This window comes from Schistocerca gregaria, chromosome 6 (genome assembly GCF_023897955.1).
Source record: "Schistocerca gregaria isolate iqSchGreg1 chromosome 6, iqSchGreg1.2, whole genome shotgun sequence".
In the NCBI taxonomy this organism is placed as follows: domain Eukaryota; kingdom Metazoa; phylum Arthropoda; class Insecta; order Orthoptera; family Acrididae; genus Schistocerca; species Schistocerca gregaria.
In genome coordinates, this window is record NC_064925.1 from 340,089,483 (window position 1) to 340,113,749 (window position 24,267).

A 24,267-nucleotide genomic window follows, 5' to 3' on the forward strand; every position below is an offset into this window, starting at 1 on the left:
TTGCAAGGGCTATGTGTGTAAACAGGGATGGCTAAGAGAAGGCTGAGACGGGCAGTGGAGGGGATGGTCTGAGAGAGAGAGTGCAGCAGGGCATGAATGGGCAGAGAAGGGCACAAGATAGGATGGAAAGTGAGAGAGAGGGCTGGGAGGGAGTGAGTGAGGAAGGACAGGAGGAATAAAAAGAGAGGGGTGGAGGGTGTAGGCAGAGAGAGAGAGAGAGAGTAGAGGATGGGATGAAGAGGTAAAGAGGGGGTGAAGATGGTCAGGAAGAGGAGGTCAAGAAGATGGGTAGAAGTAGGGACAGGAAGAGGAGGTGAGCTGAGAGGAAGGAGTTCATACATTGAGAGAGGGAGGAGGGAGATGGGCAGAGAGGAGTGAGGAGAAGATTGACTGAGTGAGGGTAAGATCAGTCAAAGGGATGATGAGGAAGAGAAGGGCAGAATGAGATCTGGGAACATGATGGGCAGAGAGTGGAGGGGAGAAAATGGAACAAGAGACAGAGGTGGAAAGAATCGATGCATTTTATGTGACATACACATACGTGGGTGAAGCTGTGGGCCAAATATATAGAGCATTATGTCTGTATGTATGTATTTATGTATGACCAAGATCTCCTCCCAGATCTGTGGATCGATTTCAACAAAAATGGCACACAAACAGTAAACTTCTAAGAAACAGCACTGTGAAGCTTATATTCTTATAGCTTTAATACATTACTGGCCACTAAAATTGCTACATCACGTACATGACGTGCTACAGACGCAAAATTTAACCGACAGGAAGAAGATGCTGTTATACGCAAATGATTAGGTTTTCAGAGCATACACACAAGGTTGGCGCCGGTGGCGACACCTACAACGTACTGACATGAGGAAAGTTTCCAACCGATTTCACATTCACGAAAAGCAGTTGACCAGCATTGCCTGGTGAAACGTTGTTGTGATGCCTCGACTAAGGAGGAGAAATGCGTACCATCACGTTTCCGACTTTGATAAAGATCGGACTGTAGCCTATCGCGATTGCCGTTTATCGTATCGCGACATTGCTGGTCGCGCTGGTCGCGATCCAATGACTGTTAGCAGAATATGGAACCGATGGGTTCAGGAGGGTAATACGGAACGCCGTGCTGGATCCCAACGGCCTCGTATCACTAGCAGTCGAGATGACAGGCATCTTATCCGCATGGCTGTAACGGATCGTGCAGCCAAGTCTCGATCCCTGAGTCAACAGATGGGGACGTTTGCAAGACAACAACCATCTGCACGAACAGTTCTACGACGTTTACAGCAGCATGGACTATCAGCTCGGACACCATGGCTGTGGTTACCCATGACGCTGCATCACAGGCAGGAGCGCCTGCGACGAACCTGGGTGCACGAATGGCAAAATGTCATTTTTTTGGATGAATCCAGGTTCTGTTTACAGCATCATGATGGTTGCATCCGTGTTTCGCGATATCGTGGTGAATGCATGTTGGAAACGTGTATTCGTCATCGCCATATTGGCGTATCACTCGGCGTGATTTTATGGGGTGCCATTGGTTACACGTCTCGGTCACCTCTTGTTCGCATTGACGGCACTTAGAATAGTGGACGTTACATTTCAGATGTGTTGCGACCCGTGGCTCTACCCTTCATTCGATCCCTGGGAAACCCTACATTTCAGCAGGATAATGCACGACCGCATGTTGCAGGTCCTGTACGGGCCTTTCTGGATACAGAAAATGTTCGACTTCTGCCCTGACCAGCAAATTCTCCAGATCTCTCAACAACTGAAAACGTCTGGTCAATGGTGACCGAGCAACTGGTTCGCCACATTACGCCAGTCACTACTCTTGATGAACTGTGGTATCGAGTTGAAGCTGCATGGGCAGCTGTACCTGTACACGCCATCCAAGCTCTGTTTGACTCAATGCCCAGGCGTATCAAGGCCGTTATTACGGCCAGAGGTGGTAGTTCTGGATACTGATTTCTCAGGATCTATGCACCCAAATTGATGGAAAATGTAATCACACGTCAGTTCTAGTAATAATGTATTTGTCCAATGAATACCCGTTTATCATCTGCATTTCTTCTTGGTGTAGCAATTTTAATGGCCAGTAGTGTAGTTGCACGTGTAGAACTAAAAACTTCAGTAATATCAATATTAGCACTATTCATGTGTGTGTATATATATATCTTGTAATCTGACCTGTTCCATATCATACTGATAAAATAATCGGGAAAATGAACTATGGAATATGACATAACTAAACGAAAGTAAACTAAGCTCATCTCTATTTCTATTTATTTTCCAAGTGTGTGTAATAAGAATATAGTGCTAAGATGATAACTGAACATCTCGGCACAAACCACTACAGAAAGTTAGAGCCGGCCGGAGTGGCCGTGCGGTTCTAGGCGCTTCAGTCTGGAACCGTGGGACCGCTACGGTCGCAGGTTCGAATCCCTGCCTCGGGCATGGATGTGTGTGATGTCCTTAGGTTATTTAGGTTTAAGTAGTTCTAAGTTCTAGGGGACTAATGACCACAGATGTTAAGTCCTATAGTGCTCAGAGCCATTTGAACAATTTGAACAAAATTTTCAAAAACCGAGTAAAAGAATGCCTCATTAGTCACGTATGAAATTTATCAGAATATTTGGAGCTGTAAGTGTAAAATTTGATTTGACTGATTCCATACATTCAGTGACTTGCTCGTAAAGGATAGCACATGAGCTTTGGAGATCTGGAGGTGAGCCAGATCCGTACTGAACCTGCACAGCTCAGTAATGACCGTGGGCTGGTATAACAGCATGAATATGGTTTTTGGGCGGATTTCCACCCTCGTTTAAGTAAATACTGGACTAGTCCCCAAATCTCACCTCAGAGAAACAGTAAGAATATGTTAAAAATAACTTGCCTCCTTTAAGTTACCTAGACGACTATGGCATTAGGAAGGACATGCAGTTACATAGGGAAATACAATAAAATTTCCAGATTTTGTAAAAGTGGACCCTGTACAAGATGGGATTAACTCTGGGGAAGAGAAAGAAAGGTTTTGCCTTTCCCATGGTTAGATAGTTGATAGGAAGGAAGCAAGAAAGGTTAGGTTTAACAACTCGTTGACATTGATGTCATTAGAGATTGATTGCGTCAAGGATGGTGAAGGCAATCAGAGCCATGCCCTTTCAAAGGAACCATCCTGGAATTTACATGGAGCAATGTAACGAAATCACAGAGAACCTAAATCTATGTGGTCAGACCTAGATTTGAACCATCGTCCTCCAATGCGCTAACCACTGCGCTACCTCGCTCAGTAACGGTTGACAGTGGTCAGGCTAAAGCTATGTAAATACACTACTAGCCATTAAAATTGGTACACCACGAAGAAATGCAAATGATAAACGGGTATTTATATTACAAATATATTATACTAGAGCTGACATGTGATTACATTTTCACGCAATTTGGGTGCATAGATCCTGAGAAATCAGTACCCAGAACTACCACCTCTGGCCGTAATAACGGCCTTGATACGCCTGGGCATTGAGTCAAACAGAGCTAGGATGGCCATGCAGCTTCAACACGATACCACAGTTCATCAAGAGTAGTGACTGGCGTAATGTGACGAGCCAGTTGCTCGGTCACCATTGACCAGACGCTTTCAATTGTTGAGAGATCTGGAGAATGTGCTGGCCAGGGCAGCAGTCGAACATTTTCTGTATCCAGAAAGGCCCGTACAGGACCTGCAACATGCGGTCGTGCATTATCCTACTGAAATGTAGGGTTTCCCAGGGATCGAATGAAGGGTAGAGCCACGGGTCGCAACACATCTGAAATGTAATATCCACTGTTCTAAGTGCTGTAAATGCGAACAATAGGTGACCGAGACGTGTAACCAATGGCACTCCATACAATCACACCGAGTGATACGCCAGTATGGCGATGACAAATACACGTTTCCAATGAGCATTCACCATGATATCCCGAAACGCGGACGCGACCATCGTGATACTGTAAACAGAACCTGGATTCATCCGAAAAAATGACATTTTGCCATTCGTGCACCCAGGTTCGTCGTCGAGTACACCATCGCAGGCGCTCCTGCCTGTGATGCAACGTCATGGGTAACCACAGCCATGGTGTCCGAGCTGATAGTCCATGTTGCTGTAAACGTCGTAGAACTGTTCGTGCAGATGGTTGTTGTCTTGCAAACGTCCCCATCTGTTGACTCAGGGATCGAGACGTGGCTGCACGATCCATTAGAGCCATGCGGATAAGATGCCTGTCATCTCGACTGCTAGTGATACGAGGCCGTTAGGATCCAGCACGGCGTTCCGTATTACCCTCCTGAACCCATTGATTCCATATTCTGCTAACAGTCATTGGATCTCGCCCAACGCGAACAGCAATGTCGTGATACGATAAACCGCAATCGCGATAGGCTACAATCCGACCTTTATCAAATCCTAAACGTGATGGTACGCATTTCTCCTCCTTACTCGAGGCATCACAACAACGTTTCAGCAGGCAACGCCGCTCAACTGCTGTTTGTGATGAGAAATCGGTTGGAAACTTTCCTCATGTCAGCACGTTGTAGGTGTCGCCACCGGCGCCAACCTTGTGTGTATGCTCTGAAAACCTAATCATTTGCATGTAACAGCATCTTCTTCCTGCCGGTTAAATTTCGCATCTGTAGCACGTCATCTTCGTGTAAAGCAATTTTAATGGCCAGTAGTGTACATTTAGGGGTACAATTTTTTTTTACCATTTCTGAGACAGAAACTCGTCCATGGAGTAGGAGTTGCCCAAAGGAAATGATTTTAAGCTAGATTTCAAACTTGATCTGCTACGTGCCAGACACTTTATGTTGTTGGACAAATGATGAAAGATATTTGTTGCTGAATAATGTACCCCTTTTTGAGCAACTGATATCTTCAGTAACGGATAGGCAAGGTCATTTTTCTCTGTAGTGTTATACGTATGAATATCCCTGTTCTCCGTAAATTGAGATGGATTATTTGTAACGAATTTCATGACGTTCTTGGGTGAACACCACTAGTTATTCTCACTGCTGTCTTTTTTGCAACCAATACTTTATGTCTAAGTGGTGAGTTACCCCAGAAAAGTATTCCATGAGACATTACTGAGTGGAAGTATGCAAAGTGCGTTAGGAGGCTGATCTGTTTATTACCAAGACTAGCGATTATACGAAGACTGAAAGAAGCTGAACTTAATTGTTTGAGAAGCTCCGTAATATGCTTTTTCCAGTTCAAGTTGTCATCAATGTGAAAACCCAAAAATTTGGAGGAATCTACCCTGTTAACTGAGTCCTTTTCATATTCTACATCTATTGTCGGTATGACTCCATTTGGTGTACAGAAATGGATATAGTAAGTTTTTCAAATTAACGGAGAGTCCATTTTCTGAGAACCACTTAATAATCCTTTGAAAGAAATCCTTAACAATATCTTCAGCTGCTTTTTCTGGAATGGGATTTATTATAACACTTGTGTCATCTGCAAAAAGTACTAGTTCTACTTGCTGAACATGAAGTGGGAGGTCAGTCACATGAATAAGGAATAGCAGAGGACCTAAAATTGAAACCTGTGGGACTCCCTTTCTGATAAATCCCCATTCACTAGAATTTATCACCCTCCCAACATTTATTGTGCTATTCAGCACAACTTCCTGCTTTCTGTTCCTTAAGTATGATTCAAACCAGCTGTGTGTATAGCCTTCAATTCCATAAAATCGGAGTTTTTCTAAGAGTGTGACCTGATCCACACAATCAAATGCCTTGCAGATATCACAAAAGATACCAATTGGCGATAATTTGTTATTTAGGGCTTGTGCTATTTGATGGGTAAATGTGTAGATAGCATTCTAAGTCGAGTAAACCTTCCAGAATCCGAACTGTGACAGGCTGAGTAAATTATTTTCACTTAAATGTGAGACTACTCATGAATACATAACCTTTTCAAATATTTTAGGAAACGAAGTCATCAATGAGATTGGTTTATAATTATTTAAGTCGCCTTTGTCCCCTTTCTTATGAAGAGGTTTGACAGTTGCGTATCTGAATTTGTCTGGAAAAATTCCCTGTGCCAGTGAAGCATTACATATATCGCTAAGGACTCCACTTATTAAATTAGAACAACACTTGAAAATTATGTTAGAGACTTTATAAACACCACACGAGCTCTTGTTTCTCCAACATATTTATAATTCCCTTAATTTCAGTGGGGGATGTTGGTGCTGTTTCTAAAGGCCTAAAGTCCTGGGGGTGACATTTTAACATATTTTTTGCTTCTTCAACTGAACCCTTTAACCCTATTGTTGCTGCTACATTCAGAAACTGATTGTTAAAAATACTTGCAGCTTGTGAATTATCACTCACATCATTATTCGAAAAACTAATGATGCCAGAAACATGTCTGCTGGCATGACATGTGGCCACATGATCTTTGGACATTGCTTTTAACCTCGTTCTTCGAGGTTATATGTAAGCAGCATCTTTCAATAACCGTCTCGCATGCTAGTAAAGTATTACAGTATGTCAGAGTATGTAGCTATTTACATTCCCAGCATTTGAAGTAAAAAAAGAAAAGAAAGAAAGAAAAGGGCATCGCTATCATTAATTCAACTTGTGATAAAGTAACCGTGGGACAAGAGGACACAACATTTAAGGCGTGCAACATACTCACTAGGCGGAGATGCAAGGTTTTCCAGTGTTCTTTACACTAGCATTAGTTCTAGAAATATTACCAGTAAGAACCTCGCCACATTTTCTTAAGAAAAGAAAAACTCAAACGTAACTTGCTACAGAGGATCCTGTCGCTTTCCTGACAGCGTCGGCCTCGACATAAAACAAATCATCTTGAACGGTTGGCTGAAGGCCGGTTCACAGTAGCGTACTCTTTCCACTGGGCGCTTTCTGTCTGTGAGCTAGTTTTACACTTTTCTTCTCGCGTGTTATCCCTAGGACTGGATTACAATTACTTATTTATTTACCTTCAAAAAGAACTTTTTCAGCTGTTTTGATAGTTAAAAATATGAAACGATTGCAAAAATGTGTTTTATTCTAAGCAAACATGTTTTAAATTTCTTATAATGTGTAACATACACAACCTTTTTCGGAGTTACTCCTTTTATGTAATTGTCAAAGCATAGCAAACTGTTTTGATATGCTCGTGAATCCTGGGCAAGCAGTCTAACAACAGTGGCAATGACAACAATGGGGGCAAAGCGAGTAGTACCCTAAGGAAAACGCGAAGCGCGTCCTTCAGTGGCAGATAGGGAAGCGTTGCTATTATTTGGCGCCCACAATTGGAACAGAAGGGGGAGCGCAGGTCACTGGTACAGGTAGCACATTCTCTCGGACACACAAAGCAATGGGGCTTGGGGAATACTGAATGAAATTAAATCCACTGATCAAGACTCTAAATTCGCCTGCTTATCTTTGGCGCAGATTACAAAAATTACCATTTGATTTTAATTCAGTGTCAACTGTCGAGAAGGGGAGGGGGGCGATCGTCCGCTCCACGCCCTCCCTCTTTAATTCGCCCCTGTTGTAATTATAGCTGTATAATTGTTTCTGTTTTATGTCACTGTTGATTTTGGTGCATCTTCATTAGTTATCCTATCTACTCATGTAATGTTTAGCATTTTGTAAAACAATATTACAAAAGCGCCTATTCTCACCTTGTCTGCTAAATGTTCATGGTCCATGTTTCAATACTATATTAGGCTGCACTCCTTACAAACACTTTCAGAAAAGGCTCCCCAATGCTTACATATTAACATATACATTTCAGAAAAGGTTTTGTTGCTGTTACTAGTCTACATTTTTTTATCTTTTCTACTTTTGCCGTCGGCAGTGCTTTTCCTGTCCAAGTAACTCGTCTAATTTGTATGCAAGTGCTACATCAAGACATGACTTAAATCGCCTATATTACAATACCACTGATTTACTTTTATTGCTTTTCATCTCATAGCATATTGTCAAGACGCTACCCATTGTGTTCAGCTGATCGTCCAAGGCTTGTGTCGTCTCCGAGAGAAGTAAAGTATCATCACTGATCTTTAAATTGCTTTTGCTTCTCCATGAACTTTAATTCCAAAATTTCTCCTTAGTGGACCTTACTGCTTGCTCTATGAACATGCTTGAATGTCACGGGAGACAGGCTCCAACGCTGTCTGATTCCCTTCCCAACAAGTTCTTCCCTGTCATTAACTTCGACGCTTCGAACTGTAGTGTGGTTTCTGTACAAGTTGTTGGCAACCTTTCGGTCCTTGTATTTTATCTCTGATAACTTCAGAATTTCAGAAGGTACATTCCAGTCAACAGCGAAGAGTTTTCTAAATCTACAAATATTATAAAGGTTTTCTGCTTTCCTTCAACCCGTCTTTTTAGATAAATCTTCGGATCGGTATTGTCTCGCGTGTTGCTGTATTTCTCCAGAGTGTAAACTAATCTTCCCACACATTACCTTCTACCAGTCGCTCCGTTCTTCTGCAGGTAATTCAGGTTATTACTTTGAAATCATGAGTTAACATTAACATCTGTCATTTATGTTACATTTTCAAAATAATTTTTATTAGATTAATTCAATCTCTTTTTCTCTTCATCCAGCGTCTCTTAGCGATAGAAATGCCGTCGTTGTTCCAGCCTCGATCAGTCGAAGGGAAACGAAAAGTATAGCTAGCATTTTGCCGTTCTGGAGTTCGTACTCAAGAAGTTCATAGCATACTGCAACTGCATGCTTACTATACTGGCGAGCAAAACTGAAGGACGAAAATAACATACGGATGAAAAGTCACTGCCAAGAAACACAGCTAGATGAATCTTGACAAATACACAGAAATAACTGCTACAGTATAGTGCAGAAGGTAACTGAAAGAAATGCGCAGTGAGACGAACAGAAGTGAGACTATTCTTCGAAGACAATTACACTGATGTCACCACGATTTATGATAGTCCGCTGGACATCAAAAAAAGCGGGACATTGTGCTTGATACCGAGTGTGATCGTCTCGGACAGCACTGCATGCCGTGCATCGTGCTCTCATGCTGGCCACAACGTTGGTAAGGAGTCTCTGCGGCAGGGAGTTTCGTTCCTCCACCCGCGTGGTTGACAACTGAGGTTGGTCTTTGATGTGGACGTGCTGCAATACGGCTGCCCAGCGCATCTCTCATGTGATCAATGGAATTTAAGTCGGGCGAATCCATCCCCCGAATATCATCTCGTTCTAAGAGCTCCTCCACTTCCTCTTCGATGCGGTCTCGCATTGTCACCCATAAAAATAATTTAGGAGCCAGCGCTCCGAGAATAGATGCACATAGGGAAGATCAGTGTCACAATAAAGTTGACAGATGAATCTACCGTTTTCAAAGATCTAACTCAGTACGCCCATGCAACACTGTACGTCTCCTCTCCGCAACACTGGGACACTAAACGATGATGTTCGAGAATGTTCCTGGCTACGTGTTCCCACCTCTCGCCACATGAGGGTATATCTACATGACTACTCTGCAATTCACATTTAAGTGCTTGGCAGAGGGTTCATCGAACCACAATCATACTATCTCTCTACTATTCCACTCCCGAACAGCGAGCGGGAAAAACGAACACCTAAACCTTTCTGTTCGAGCTCTGATTTCTCTTATTTTATTTTGATGATCATTCCTACCTATGTAGGTTGGGCTCAACAAAATATTTTCGCATTCGGAAGAGAAAGTTGGTGACTGAAATTTCGTAAAAAGGTCTCGCCGCGACGAAAAACGTCTATGCTGTAATGACTTCCATCCCAACTCGTGTATCATATCTGCCACACTCTCTCCCCTATAACGTGATAATACAAAACGAGCTGCCCTTTTTTGCACCCTTTCGACGTCCTCCGTCAATCCCACCTGGTAAGGATCCCACACCGCGCAGCAATATTCTAACAGAGGACGAACGAGTGTAGTTTAAGCTGTCTCTTTAGTGGACTTGTTGCATTTTCTAAGTGTCCTGCCAATGAAACGCAACCTTTGGCTCGCCTTCCCGACAATATTATCTATGTGGTCCTTCCAACTGAAGTTGTTCGTAATTTTAACACCCAGGTACTTAGTTGAATTGACAGCCTTGAGAATTGTACTATTTACCGAGTAATCGAATTCCAACGGATTTCTTTGGGAACTCATGTGGATCATCTCACACTTTTCGTTATTTAGCGTCAACTGCCACCTGACACACCATACAGCAATCTTTTCTAAATCGCTTTGCAGCTGATACTGGTCTTCGGATGACCTTACTAGACGGTAAATTACAGCATCATCTGCGAACAGTCTAAGAGAACTGCTCAGATTGTCACCCAGGTCATTTATATAGATCAGGAACAGTAGAGGTCCCAGGACGCTTCCCTGGGGAACACCTGATATCACTTCAGTTTTACTCGATGATTTGCCGTCTATTACTATATCCAGAATCACTAATGAAGCTGAATACGTTCTCATCCGAGAAGAGCACGCGACTCCACTCCCCACTGGTCCAGTCTCTATTCTTCAGGCTCTGTTCTATTGGAATCGTGGTAAACCACGGAACAACGTAATGGTCGTCGGACAAAGAGACCACCCTCATGCAGTCGCCGTGATAACGTGGAGTGTGAGGTTGCGTGCCTTGTATATCTGTCAAATGCGGCCGCAACAGCATGTGCTGTTCGAGTGGGTACGTTCTTCCCTGTTGCACAATGCAGCGGTCATCTGCAGCTGTAGTTGACCGTGTTCGACCACCTCCTCGCCTTTGGGCAGCAACACTTACGATCCGGAACGCTCCCCGTGCTGTGAACAATACCAAACTCCTGGGCTACACTCGTCACTCGCCGTTCTTCCAGTTTCTCAATGATTCTTGCACATGTGAAGCCATGCAAATGTTGTTTCCGGGCCCTGGTGCAATAAAGAACACCACCGTAAATGCTTTCCTTCAACTGTCTTGTGTTGCATGACCAGTACTGTTCGGGGCTTTAGTCACCCTGTTCTGACTCCATGTGACGTTCAGCTATCCGTGCGCGACTGGGAGACCTCTGGAAACATTCTCCCGCGCTTTTACATTTCCACCGAGTCGTTAATATTTTATGTTACTGTATCCATCTCAGCCTTGACTTTTGTAGAGCAGTGTATGAAGTTTTGAGGAATATACCAAAGTAATCTCGTGACGAAAAAACCAAATGCCGGGAGTGCTTTGTAACAAGTGGTTTAACAAAACGCGACATGATGTAACACTCCTCAAACGCTGAAGATAAAAGCCACAACCCTGTTATAGCGGTCCTGTGTTTTACAGCTTCAAAATGCATTTACTATTGTGCTAGTTAGTCAAACCACTGAAGTAACAGAACCAAGGAAAGGAAAGTGCTATACAAACTGTTATGCACCATTTTCAAATTTTTCGGCTCCACTTGTGACATTGGGGTCTTTCTTCCTCTTCCACAGAGTTCAGAGCTAGTGGAAAAGGGATCTCCCTTATACCAAAGTGGGATTGAAGAATGGTGCGAGACGGAGTTCTTGTCAAGCCTAATTCTCGTCGTATGTCATAAACAAGAGACCGTATTTGCACGACAGCCTCACCAGTGCCGATGAAGTAAGTCGACTTGTTAGACAAGTAGCCTCGAGGTATATTTACTAAGATGGTATCTGTTCTTTCGGACATACTATCGGTGACCATGCAGTTCGTTAGAATGAAATTACAATGAAATGAACACTCTTAGCTGCTTACAGGGGTTGACATAGGTCAACGGGGACAGACGAAAATGTGTGCCCCGACCGGGACTCGAACCCGGGATCTCCTGCTTACATGGCAGACGCTCTATCCATGTGAGCCACCGAGGGCACAGAGGACAGCGCGACTGCAGGGATTTATCTCTGGCACGCCTCCCGCGAAACCCACATTCACAACGTATTGCCCCGCACTACATTCGAGGCTTTCGGACACATTTAAACAACACGAGAGTCATTTATTCTAAAGACTGAAAAGGTGTCATTCTGCAGAAGATCGAGCTCTTCTTTTCCTTGACACCTGTTGATGGTAGACGCCTACCGCCAAACCACTGGAGGCAGTGAACCCTAGTAGAGGAGCACGTATGGTTAGGTCTAGACACGCAAGGAATCATGTCATGGTTTATCCATCCTGAACCTCTCATTAACAAGTCTCCCTTGTATCTTTAGTTCTTACAGTTTCCTATACGAAGCAAAGCGTTTTTCTTTTATTTTTCAGCGTGACACATAACAGTTTGTACAGAAAGGCACGTGGGTGCAGTTTTAGTACAGGTTGCTCACCCTTCGAATGTCGTTTTTGACGTGTGGGCAGAACAACTAAGTGGCAATGTTTTTCAGAAGAGGACGTATTTAGGTTTGCGTTTGAAGTAACCAAAACCAACGGCGGGAACGCTGCGGACCGGAGTCGCTAGGCGGGGAAGCCGCTGGCCTTGGAACACGCACCACCGGTAAACACAGGACGAGTCGGACGACAGACCAACGTCAACTGACAACAACCGACCACGACCGACACAATAAGGAAGAGATAAACTACGGAGGCTTGTGGAAACCACAATACCAAACACCAACAGTAAATCCACTCGGAACCAGAGCCAGGCAAATGTCAACAACGAGCAACGACCAGAACGCAGTGCCGCCGAGATAGAAACGAAATACAGAGCGAGTACCAGACTGGCTGGACTAGGTTTTTTTTCCTTTATTGTTATTTTGATCACCTGATAAAAAGGCGGGCTGTCAGCAGCCGACTACGCCGCTCTTCAGCCTTGAGTTTGACAATAAGTATTACATACAGGAGGCACAGAGAATACAATCAAAACGGCGGGCAAAAAGTGCAGACACTAAAAAACAAAAAAACACGGAGCCGCTCACGCTGGACGAGAAATATCACTAACACTAGTTGACACGGCGCACATAACATGGATGAGGGAGAGAGGAGGGCAGATGCCATGGGCAGGGAAGATAGGGGGAGGGGTGAAAGTGGGGGAGCCCGAGGGAAGAGGGGTGGAGGAAGGGGACAGGGGAAAAGGAAGGAGAAGGGAGGGAGGGTGTCAGAAGGAAAGGACACAGGAAGTGGGGGCAGGGAGGATCAAAGTTGATAGGTTGGGTAGATGGAGGGCAGGAGGACATCATCAGGGAGGGGGAGCTGATGGAAGCCACCTTGGGAGAGGGTAAGGAGGGTGGACAGATGGAGAATGGGTGGGACATGGGAATACAGGCATGGCAGCGGGTGGGGGTGGGAGAGGATGGGCCAGACAAGCGGGTGAGGAGGGTCGACGTTGTGGGAGGTGTACAGGATCCATATCCTTTCAAGGAAAAGGAGGAGGTGGGGGAACATAATGAGATCGTACAGGATCCATGTGGGGGAGGGGAGACGGATGCGATAGGTGAGGCAGAGAGCATTGCATTCAAGGATTGAAGGGATTTATAAAAGGTAGGGGGGGGGGGGGGGCAGAGATCCTGGCCAGATGGTCGTAACAAAGGATAGGGCGGATGAGGGATTTGTAGGTGTGGAGGATGGTGGAGCAGTCCAGACCCCACGTAAGGCCCAAAAGGAACTTGAGGAGATGGAGTTGGAAGTGTGCCTTGGCTTGGATTGTCTGGAGATGGGGGGTCCAGGAGAGGCGACGGCTGAGAGTGACGCCAGAGTACTTGAGGGTGGGGGTGAGGGCGATAGGACGGCCATAGATGGTGAGATAGAAATCAAGGAGGCGGAAGGAAGGGGTGGTTTTGCCTACAATGATAGCATGGGTTTTGAAGGGATTGACCTTGAGCAACCACTGGTTGCACCAAGCGGTGAACCGGTCAGGATGGGATTGGAGAAGGTGTTGGAAGCGCTGCAGGGTGGGGGCAAGGGCAAGGAAGGTGGTGTCATCGGTAAACTGGAGAAGGTGGACAGGGGGTGATGGCGGCAGCATGTCCGCCGTATACAAAAGGTACAGAAGGGGGGAGAGGACGGAGCCTTGGGGCACACCGGCGGAGGGAAAAAAGGTGTAGGAATCTGTGTTGTGGATGGTGACGTAGGAAGGACGGTGGGAGAGAAAGGAGCCGATCAGACGGACGTAGTTAATGGGAAGGGCGAAGGTTTGGAGCTTGAAGAGGAGACCGGAATGCACACGCGGTCATAAGCTCGTTCGAGGTCCAGGGAGAGGAAGATAGCGGAGAGACAGGAATTAAGCTGGTCGGAGAGGAGATGAGTGAGGTGAAAGAGAAGGTCGTTGGAAGAGAAGGACGGCCGAAAGCCACACTGTGTAACAGGAAGGAGGCGGTGCTGGTGGAGATGATGGTGGATGTTTCGGGTGAGAATAGATTCCAGGACCTTGCTGAAGACCGAGGTAAGGCTGATGGGACGGTAGGAAGAGACGGCGGACGGTGGTTTGCCAGGTTTAAGGAACATCAGGATACGGGAGGTTTTCCACAGGTCGGGGTAGGCCCTCTGTTTTTAAAGTATGTAAGAGTATTAATCTTTCTCCAAAGGCTACCGAAGAGGCTTCTATACTTTCTGGTGCCCACAGGTGGATGGGTTTTGTTGCAAGATTTAGTTTGGCTATGTGTGTGCAAGGAACGGGGAATGGTTGGATTACTATTGCCTTCGTTCGTTCTAGTGATGTTAAGAAGAGTTCTTTGGATTCCTTTCCAGCTAGTGATGTAATTGCGTGGAAGACATTTAATATTGTACATCAATCTAATAAAGCCTATGGAGGAAGTTATCTGTCTAGTGATGAACCGCTGGTTTTAAGAAGTCGTGTTTGCCGTAAACTTGAAAGTTCAGAATCTCTATATGTATGGTGTAAGAGTGGTGGTTCCTTGGGTAATGATTGTAATGTACAAGGAGATATTATGTTTTATTATTATAATGTTTGATACTAATAAAGATTTCTACCCCGTGAAATTTTTTTTTAAATAACAAAAAAACTACGCATTGAACTTGCCAAAAGCCGAGAAGCGATTCTTCTTGGTGTTGTAGCTCTCAGGGGCACTCTCGGATGCACTGGGATGCACTCTGGCTGGCTGGCTGGCACCTGCAACACCTATCGCTTCGATTGATACCGTAACAGCACAACAGAAGGGCGGTATTCAAGCGATTTACCGCCGGAGATGCTGGACTAGGGCAGAGCGGGTCCCTATATACGAAACCGGAGGGAGCGGCTATTGGCCGCTGTCTGCACGTGGCTTGGTGGTGGCGCCCTCGCTGCGCGAGAGCCGCTTCACGGAACAGCCGCCGCGGAGGCGGAGCCCTCTATGGCGCGTGTTCGACTTCCGCGGCGTTCTGTAACACAACGAAATTATGGCATTACTTTCGAACTTCCTGTGTTTGGAAATCCCTTAAGTGCAGTTAGTGTTATGAGTTACTTCTGTAAAATTTAACTTGGCGGGAGAAAGAAATATCTAAGAACATTCGAAGTCATATGAATAATGCGCTAAGGTGTGAATCGGTTGTAAATGAAAAAAATAATATTTCTGCTTTCTGTCTGTTACTTTCACTTACAGCATCAGACTGGTCAATGAAATACTTGCTGGCAGATTTTGGATCTGTGAACTGAATTCATATAATTGGTCAGAAGCGTGTCATGCATGAATGGCCATTCTTGTTGAAGACTGGCGTCATTACTACAAAACCACAGGTTCCTAAGACATAACAGCATACACTGGAAAAAAACAAATTACAAATAAATTGTGGTATTAACGAGTCCGGAGTCTATGGGCGAGGTCAGTTATATGCATCGCAAAATGGCCACGTGAACTTTAATCTAATGATAATTGTAAAAAGTATCAAAGTGATTTAATTGTTAGTTAAGGAACTCAAGGAACATAAACAGTAACTTTTTTGTCAGTGGTGGCTTTAATATCTCATGTACAGCATGCAAAAGAGACGTGACAATAGAGTTAGTGAAATTTTTGAATGTCTCCTTAGTATGAAAATAATATCGAACTGTTGTGGTCCAGAAAGATTTACACAACAAATAGTGCAAGATGTGTCTCTCAGCACAGTGCAGCATTCTCCAGATGGCGCTCACAAGCCTTGCACTTCTTTCTGCTTCTGCGCCACTTCCTCTAGTGCGTCGTGTATATCTGCCGACAGTGCGGACAGCCAATAACTGCAGTCAACCACGGACCCTGTACTGCAGAAAACTGAAAGTTTTCCGCCAACTGGCACCAAATATGATGCACCGTGGACATTCAGATAGTGTTGCACCAGCTATTATTATTGTTCAGAGCCTTCAGTCAACTCAGTATAGTACAGACTACCTTCTGACATAGCAACGGCTATTTACTGAGTAATTGAACTTTGAGTGTCTGCTCAATTAAAATCAGTTGTAATGAAAATATACAGACTGCCAAGATACAGCAAAGGCACTTACATGGCATTGTCTTAGGTTTAAGACATCAAGTGCCATGCCTCAACCTGTACGAAAGTTAAGTACCACTTTCTGACATATTCTTAATAAATGGTATTTGCTGTTTTGCATTGTGTTTTCACATCTTTGTTGTAGTCTCATCCTGTCAACTCCGTCCGAACAGCCCTTGGGTGGCCCAACGGTGCCGACCGGCCGCCATGTCATCCTCAGTCCACAGGCGTCACTGGATGCGGATATGGAGGGGCATGTGGTCAGCACATCTCTCTCCCGGCCGTATGTCAGTTTACGAGACCAGAGCCGCTACTTCTCAATCAAGTAGCTCCTCAGTTTGCCTTACAAAGGCTGATTGCACTCCGCTTGCCAACAGCGCTCGGTAGACCGGATGGTCACCCATCCAAGTTCTAGCCCAGTCCGACAGCGCTTAACTTCGGTGATCTGACGGGAACCGGTGTGACCACTGCGGCAAGGCCGTTGGCACCTCTAGTGGCGGAGGACTTACGGTGTCGTATGTAATTTTATTTATGTTCGAAACAGACTTATGTCTGTTGAAGATATTTTTTATTGGTCTTGACGCAGCTGCTGGGCTAAGACATTTTCCATTTATTAGTGTGTAAGACTTCCGAAAAAGGCTATATTGTTATAGCAGAAACCATGGTCAAGGTTTAAAATAAACATAATTTAGTTGAACTGTGGGCTGTGTTTCATTCGAAACAATTACAAAAAGTTCTTGTATTGCCTCTACCGAGAAATTTCTGATTGATACTACCTTTGCCCAACGAGTGTATCTGTTCAAATGGCTCTGAGCACTATGGTACTTAACATCTGAGGTCATCAGTCCCCTAGAACTTAGAACTACTTAAACCTAACTAACCTAAAGACATCATACACATCCATGCCCGAAGCAGGATTCGAACCTGCGCCCGTAGCAGCAGCGCGGTTCCGGACTGAAGTACCTAGAACCGCTCGGTCACAGAGGACGGCCGGCAAAATGGGGTTACCACCACAGTCTTGCGTATATTTGCTTCTGCTGTAGGTATCTGATAGTGAGTTTCTTTCAGCCAGTCATGCTGAAGACTTTGGCACCCACTAGTACATTTGTGAAAACACTTGTATTCGGTACCAGACAGCTGTCTGAATAGTGCATGTGTTTAACACGTGGTAGTCACTACAGGGTCTCCAGGTGCCAACTTCCGTCCAGATAAGATACAGTGGTGATGCTGACTGATCTGCATGTAAGCCCCACTTGCCAGAGTTGCTGTCTTTTTGGATCAGAAAATTTAATAAGTTCTGGTAATTTTAAAGCTGTGGTAGGGAAGAGAATAGATGACATGATTGCTGCTGAATATGGGCTCAGTTAAAGGAATGAGAGAAGGGACTAACTAATTGACTGCTGCAATAAATTTCAGCTAGTAACAGCGAATGGCCTTTTCAAAAACCGCAAGAGAAGGTGCGATTCATGTAAAAGGCCTGTAGACATGGGATGATTCCAGATGAATTAAATTCAGTCAGAGATTCCAAAATCAGATTGTGAATTTTAATGCACACTCAGGAGCAGATTTAGATAAAGGTCACTATTTAGTTATGATGGAGTGTAGAATGAAGTTTAAAAGAATCGTCTGGAACAGTCAACGTGAAAAAAATGAGTTTTTGGGATATTGAGGAATTATTAGGCTCGGCTGGAATTCTGTAAGGTTATAGATTCTGCGACACTCAATATGAGGATAGGCAGTTCAGTTGCCCAGCAAGGCAGTCGTGTTGATGAAATTGCTGCTTTTATTGTTGTTATTTCTATTAAATTGTCATTTTTTGGCGTCATATATATCACATACGAATATAAAAATGGATGCATGTTTGTATATATGTACGTCCCTCATCTCCTCCTAAACCACTGGATCGATTTCAACCAAATTTAGTGCACAAGTACAACCCGTCGTCTAAGTCGTGGGAGATAGGCAACGGCATGGAGTAGGGGATTGCCTGTAGGAGTGAGTTAGAATGGGGACTGTGTGTGCCCCGGGACCGTTAAGGTAGCTGGTGAAGCTTCGATAGGCTCAGCAAGGCAGTAATGGATTATGATTTCTGTTTCCAAAAAAAAAAAAAAACGGGCCTCGTAAAGGACGGATTTAACCGATACGAACTGGTTTATAAACAAGGACTAAGATTTGGAACATTAAATATACAAACATTGACTGGAAAGGTGGAGGAGATGGTAGACATAATGGAAAGAAGGAAGTTAGACCTATGGGGGTTAGCTGAAACGAGATGTAAAGGAGAAGGAAGGAGAGAACTGAGGAAAGGCTACCGACTGTACTGGAGTGGAAATGAGGAGAGATGTAGAAATGGAGTGGGAATAGTAGTAAGGGATGGATTAAAAAAGGAAGTGGAGAGAATAAGTGACAGGATGATGAAGATCAAAATATCACTCAAGGGGACGACCATAGAGAGAATACAAGTATATGCGCCGCAGATGGGTTGCACTTCTGAGGAGAAACAAGAGTTTGAAGAGAAAATGCGGAAGCAGGTGGGAAGGAAGAATATGATAGCAATGGGGGATTTAAACGCACACATGGGAAGAGAAAGACAAGGAATCAAGAGTATGCTTGGACCAGAGGGTTGGGGCTGGCGAAATAAGGAAGGTGAAAGACTATCGGAGTACTGTCAAAGGAATGGCTTGCTGGTTGGGAACTCTTGGCTCAGAAAAAGAGAGAACCACAAGATTAACTGGTCCAGTCAAGACTTAAAGAGAAAGTCGATAGTTGACTATTTCCTGTACAATAGTGAGATGAATAGGAACATCATTGAGATTAAGGTAATACCATCAGAGGCCTTTGATAGAGCCCACTGTTTGCTGGTAATGTACCTGAGAGGGACTAAGGACAATAAAGGGACAGAAAACCAGGAAAGACGTATAAGGGTATGGATGTTAAAGGAGGAAGAAAGCACGCTACAATACCTACAAGTAGTAAAGGAAAGCATCCTAAAGGATGAACCAAAAACGGTAGGAGAGGAATGGGGTAGATTCAATGGAACATTAGTAAGTGCCTTGGAAGCGATATGTGGGATGACAAGCAACAAAAAGAGATGGAAAGAAACACCCTAGTGGAATGATAAAACAAAGGATATAGTACAGAAGAAGAATAGAGCCTTTAGGGTATAGTTCCAGAAGAGAACAGTAGAGACAAGAGAAGAGTATCTACATCTGCATATATACTCTGCTAGCCACCAAGCGGTGTGTGACGGAGGGCAGTATACGTGCTAGAGTCATATTCACCCCTCCCCTCCCCCACTGGTCCACTTGCGGATCACGCGAGGGATAAACGACTGTCTGAACGCCTCAGTACAAGCAAGAAAGGAAGAAACAAAAAGAGTGGAGGCGGAGGAGAGAAGAAAGTGGATGGAACAGTGGACCAGAATGATGGAGGAGGAGAGTGAAGGTTCAAAAAAGGTGTTATATGGGATGATTAAAAGTAAGAGGAAGAATAGTGCTACAGATTACGCCCGAAAGGCGAACAAAAGTGGCCAAGATGTAGAGAATAAGGAGGAACTCAAGAGTATGGGGAAGGAGTATTTTGAAAAGCTCCTGAACCCAACTGGAGACCTCGATAAGGAGGAAAGAGACCAAGAGGAAGACCGAGAGACAGATGGCTGAAAGGAGTGGAGGAAAACGTCCAGAAAAAGGAGAAGACTGGACCAAGATGAAGATGGAGAGTTGGTGTCAAGACAGAAGACGATGGCAAGACTTATGTTCCAAACAGACCCTGCCAGAGGCTAGAAACTGTCCAAGATTATGATGATGACTACTTCTATCTAGGAAGCAGTACTGTGCAGGTAGAAACTGCATAGCTCCTACAGGAGAAGAACTATTGATGAAAAGGCCTGGTGAACCATGATTTCTATACCATCCTGCACAACAGGCGTGTTGTGCTGATAGTATCAGAATGTGTTGCAGGGAGCCGATAATCACAGTTGAGCAGAGAGAGGGTGAGAAGGCTATGGGCAGTAATAGAGAGAGGATGGGATGGACACAGAGAAGGGGGATGGAGGAGGTGACAGAGTTGGGAGAAGAAGATGCACAGTGAGAGAGGGGGAAGAGAACACTGACAGAAATGGACAGCTAGAGGAGATACACAGATAACGATGGGAGGATAAGTTGCACAGAGAGGAGAGATGGATAGGGGAAGAGAAGAAGAAAGGACAGATCGAGAATGGGAAGTGAAGCTGAACAGAGAGAAGGAGGGGGAGGAGACGCTCAGGGAGAGAAGGCGGTGAAAACACAGAGGGACAAGAGAGAAGGAGATGTGTGCAATACATGTGCTTTTGCATGCATAGAGGAAGCCACAGGTAAAATTCTAGTTCTAAATAAATGCTAATCAATGTATAGCTTTTTGTACAATTGGTGCTTTAAAATTGTACTGTATTGCTACGTAGAAGGAGTGTTAGTATTACTTACTTTTTTCGTAATTTACCTGGAGTTTCACCTCTAATCAAGGCGTCGTCGTTCACTTTTAGGATTTATTTCTTCCTGCTTAGATTGCTTCATGCGACTAGCTTGATAGTGAAACACTGTTTTGAAGATGCAAATGCATAGTTGGACATAGTCTCATTTTATCTCATACTCTTTGGATAACTTTTTGTTAAAGTAGTATCCCTGGAGTATGTTTCTGGAAAGTCAGTAACGTAAGTACTAGAGTTCTAACCTCCTCATTTAGTTCAAATGGTTTTCCAGCCACAAATGGGAACACGCTGAAAGTTGAAGGACCTAAATGTAGTGAACAAGATCGAAGTTCCAACAATTTATGCTTAAAATTCAGTTACCTCATTGTCGAAGTACCGTTACTGGCACAAGTGATTTACTGAGCATTTATACCATCATCATCAACAGGAGAGATTCGACATCAGCTGATGAGCAAAGGCGTCCACAGCACGTTTCCGTGGATCACAGTATACACATTGTTGTTGTTGTCGTTTTCAGTCCTGAGACTGGTTTGATGCAGCTCTCCATGCTACTCTATCCTGTGCAAGCTTCTTCATCTCCCAGTACCTACTGCAACCTACATCCTTCTGAATCTGCTTAGTGTATTCATCCCTTGGTCTCCCTCTACGAATTTTACCCTCCACGCTGCCCTCCAATATTAAATTGGTGATCCCTCGAGGTCTCAGAACATGTCCTACCAACCGATGCCTTCTTCTAGCCAAGTTGTGCCACAAACTCCTCTTCTCCCCAATTCTATTCAATACCTCCTCATTAGTTATATGATCTACCCATCCAATCTTCAGCATTCTTCTGTAGAACAACATCTCGAAAGCATCTATTCTCTTCTTGTCTAAACTACTTATCGTCCATGTTTCACTTTCATACACTCCATACAAATACTTTCCGAACGACTTCCTGACACTTAAATCTATATTCGATGTTAACAAATTCCTCTTCTTCAGAAACGCTTTCCTTGCCATTGGCAGTCTACATTTTATATCCTCCATGCTTCGACCATCATCAGTTATTTGTCTTCCCAGATAACAAAACTCCTTTATTACCTTAAGTGTCTCATTTCATAATTCAATTCCCTTAGCATCAGCGGACTTATTTCGACTACATTCCATTATCCTCGTTTTGCTTTTGTTGATGTTCATCTTATACCCTCCTTTCAAAACACTGTCCATTCCGATCTACTGCTCTTCCAAGTCCTTTGCTGTCTCTGACAGAATTACAATGTCATTGGCTAACCTCGAAGTTATTATTTCTTCTTCATGGGTTTTAATACCTACTCCGAACTTTTCTTTTGTTTCCTTTATTGGTTGACTCAATATACATATTGAATAACATCGGGGATAGGCTACAACCCTGTCTCACTCCCTTCCCAACCACTGCTTCCCTTTCATACCCCTCGACTCTTATAACTGACATCTGGTTTCTGTACAAATTGTAAATAACCTTTCGCTCCCTGTATTTTACCCCTGCCACATTCAGAATTTGAAAGAGAGTATTGCAATCAACATTGTCAAAAGCTTTCTGTAAGTCTACAAATGGTAGAAACTTAGGTTTGGATTTCCTTAATCTTTCTTCTAAGATAAGCCGTAGGGTCAGTATTGCCTCACGTGTTCCAACATTTCTACGGAATGCAAACTGATCTTCCCCGATGTCAGCTTCTATCAGTTTTTCCATTCGTCTGTAAAGAATTCGCGTTAGTATTTTACAGCTGTGACTTATTAAACTGATTGTTCGGTAATTTTCACATTTGTCAACAACTGCTTTCTTTGGGATTGGAATTATTATATTCTTCTTGAAGTCTGAGGGTATTTCGCCTGTTTCGTACATCTTGCTGACCAAATGGTAGAGTTTTGTCAGGACTGGCTCTCCCAAGGCCGTCAGTACTTCTAATGGAAAGTTGTCTACTCCCGGGGCCATGTTTCGACTCAGGTCTTTCAGTGCTCTGTCAAACTCTTCCCGCAGTATCATATCTGCCATTTCATCTTCATCTACATCCTCTTAGATTTCCATAATATTCTCATAATATTCTCCTCAAGTACATAGCCCTTGTATAGACCCGCTATATACTCCTTCCACCTTTCTGCTTTCCCTTTTTTGCTTAGAACTGGGCTTCCATGAAAGCTCTTGATATTCATGCAAGTGGTTCTCCTTTCTCCAAAGGTCTCTTTAATTTTCCTGTAGGCAGTATCTATCTTACCCCTCGTGAGATAAGCCTCTACATCCTTACATTTGTCCTCTAGCCATCCCTGCTTAGCCATTTTGCCCTTCCTGTCGATCTCATTTTTGAGACGTTTGTATTCCTTTTTGCCTGCTTCATTTACTGCATTTTTATATTTCCTCCTTTTATCAATTAAATTCACTATTTCTTCTGTTTCCCAAGGGTTTCTACTAGCCCTCATCTTTTTAGCTATACACACATAAGGTTTGCTAATGGCACCTTCCGCAAGGTCGTCATCTCGATCTTCGCTTCACTCTTGAATACAGCGAAGAATTTTGGGACTTTACCATCCATTCGCCTGTCGAAATTGCCCTTTTAAATGCGTTGCATTACAGTCATAGATAAGTCTGTTCCCTTGTCCTGCCTCTTCTAGCAGTTCCCAGCATTCATATTTCCACTGGTCGTTGACAAACCCACAGTTTTGGATGGTTTTCTCACTTGTACACGAAAAATGGTAATATAAGGTGGTTGAAAGTATTGTTTTTCAGATGCTTCGGCGGTTTAGTACCACGACGTTTTTCTCGGATGGACCAACTGACGAGAACGTACCAATCACTGTTCCTTATTTGTTTTTCTTTTCTTACAGTACTCCATCATGCCATCACTACCTTTTTTCTTCCTGTCTTCTGACCACGTCAGACCAGATTTTTCACCCTCTTACCGCTGAGTCGTTCAATATTTGATACTTTTCCCCTAAACTCTTCCCTTTCAGATGCTGCTTCTACTTTTATGTTACTTTTTCCTGTGTAGATCCAACATGTTGTTGACGTTTTATCCCACAATTGTTTGATGCCTTTCCGGTCCTAAAAATATCAGTCCACCTTATCTCATTACCTCTGATATGTTCTGAATCTTTCGATAAATTTCCAACCTTACATAGCTTTTCGTGGTCCCAATATTTTCCTAATCCATAAAGGAAGAAAGTAAAGGAAAGTAAGTAAACGCAATGACGTTTTGTACAGGGCGGTCCACTTAAACATTTCAACAATAATTATTGAAAAACGACCAACACGGGTATCGTTGCACCATAAGGGAGAATTATGAGTTGGATTGCTTTCTCAACTGAAGGTAGAGGCACATGAAGGTAAATACTACGAGAGTAAATATTAGTATCAAGGTAGATTTAAGTTTATTTTTTTTAAATGGACACCCCATATTATTTCTTATGCAATCAATAACATGAAAAATCACAAAAA

General features: G+C 43.8%; 1 non-coding gene and 1 pseudogene across 1 annotated transcript; both read right to left on the reverse strand.

The window, feature by feature from the left end:
• Nucleotides 1-11,767: 11,767 nt before the first annotated feature.
• Nucleotides 11,768-11,842, reverse strand: Trnat-ugu (transfer RNA threonine (anticodon UGU)). Its single transcript has one exon. It is a non-coding gene; the product is annotated as a tRNA-Thr (tRNA).
• A 4,880-nt stretch (nucleotides 11,843-16,722) lies between these two features.
• On the reverse strand, nucleotides 16,723-16,840 carry LOC126279513 (5S ribosomal RNA; annotated as a pseudogene).
• Between the last annotated feature and the right edge of the window lie 7,427 nt (nucleotides 16,841-24,267).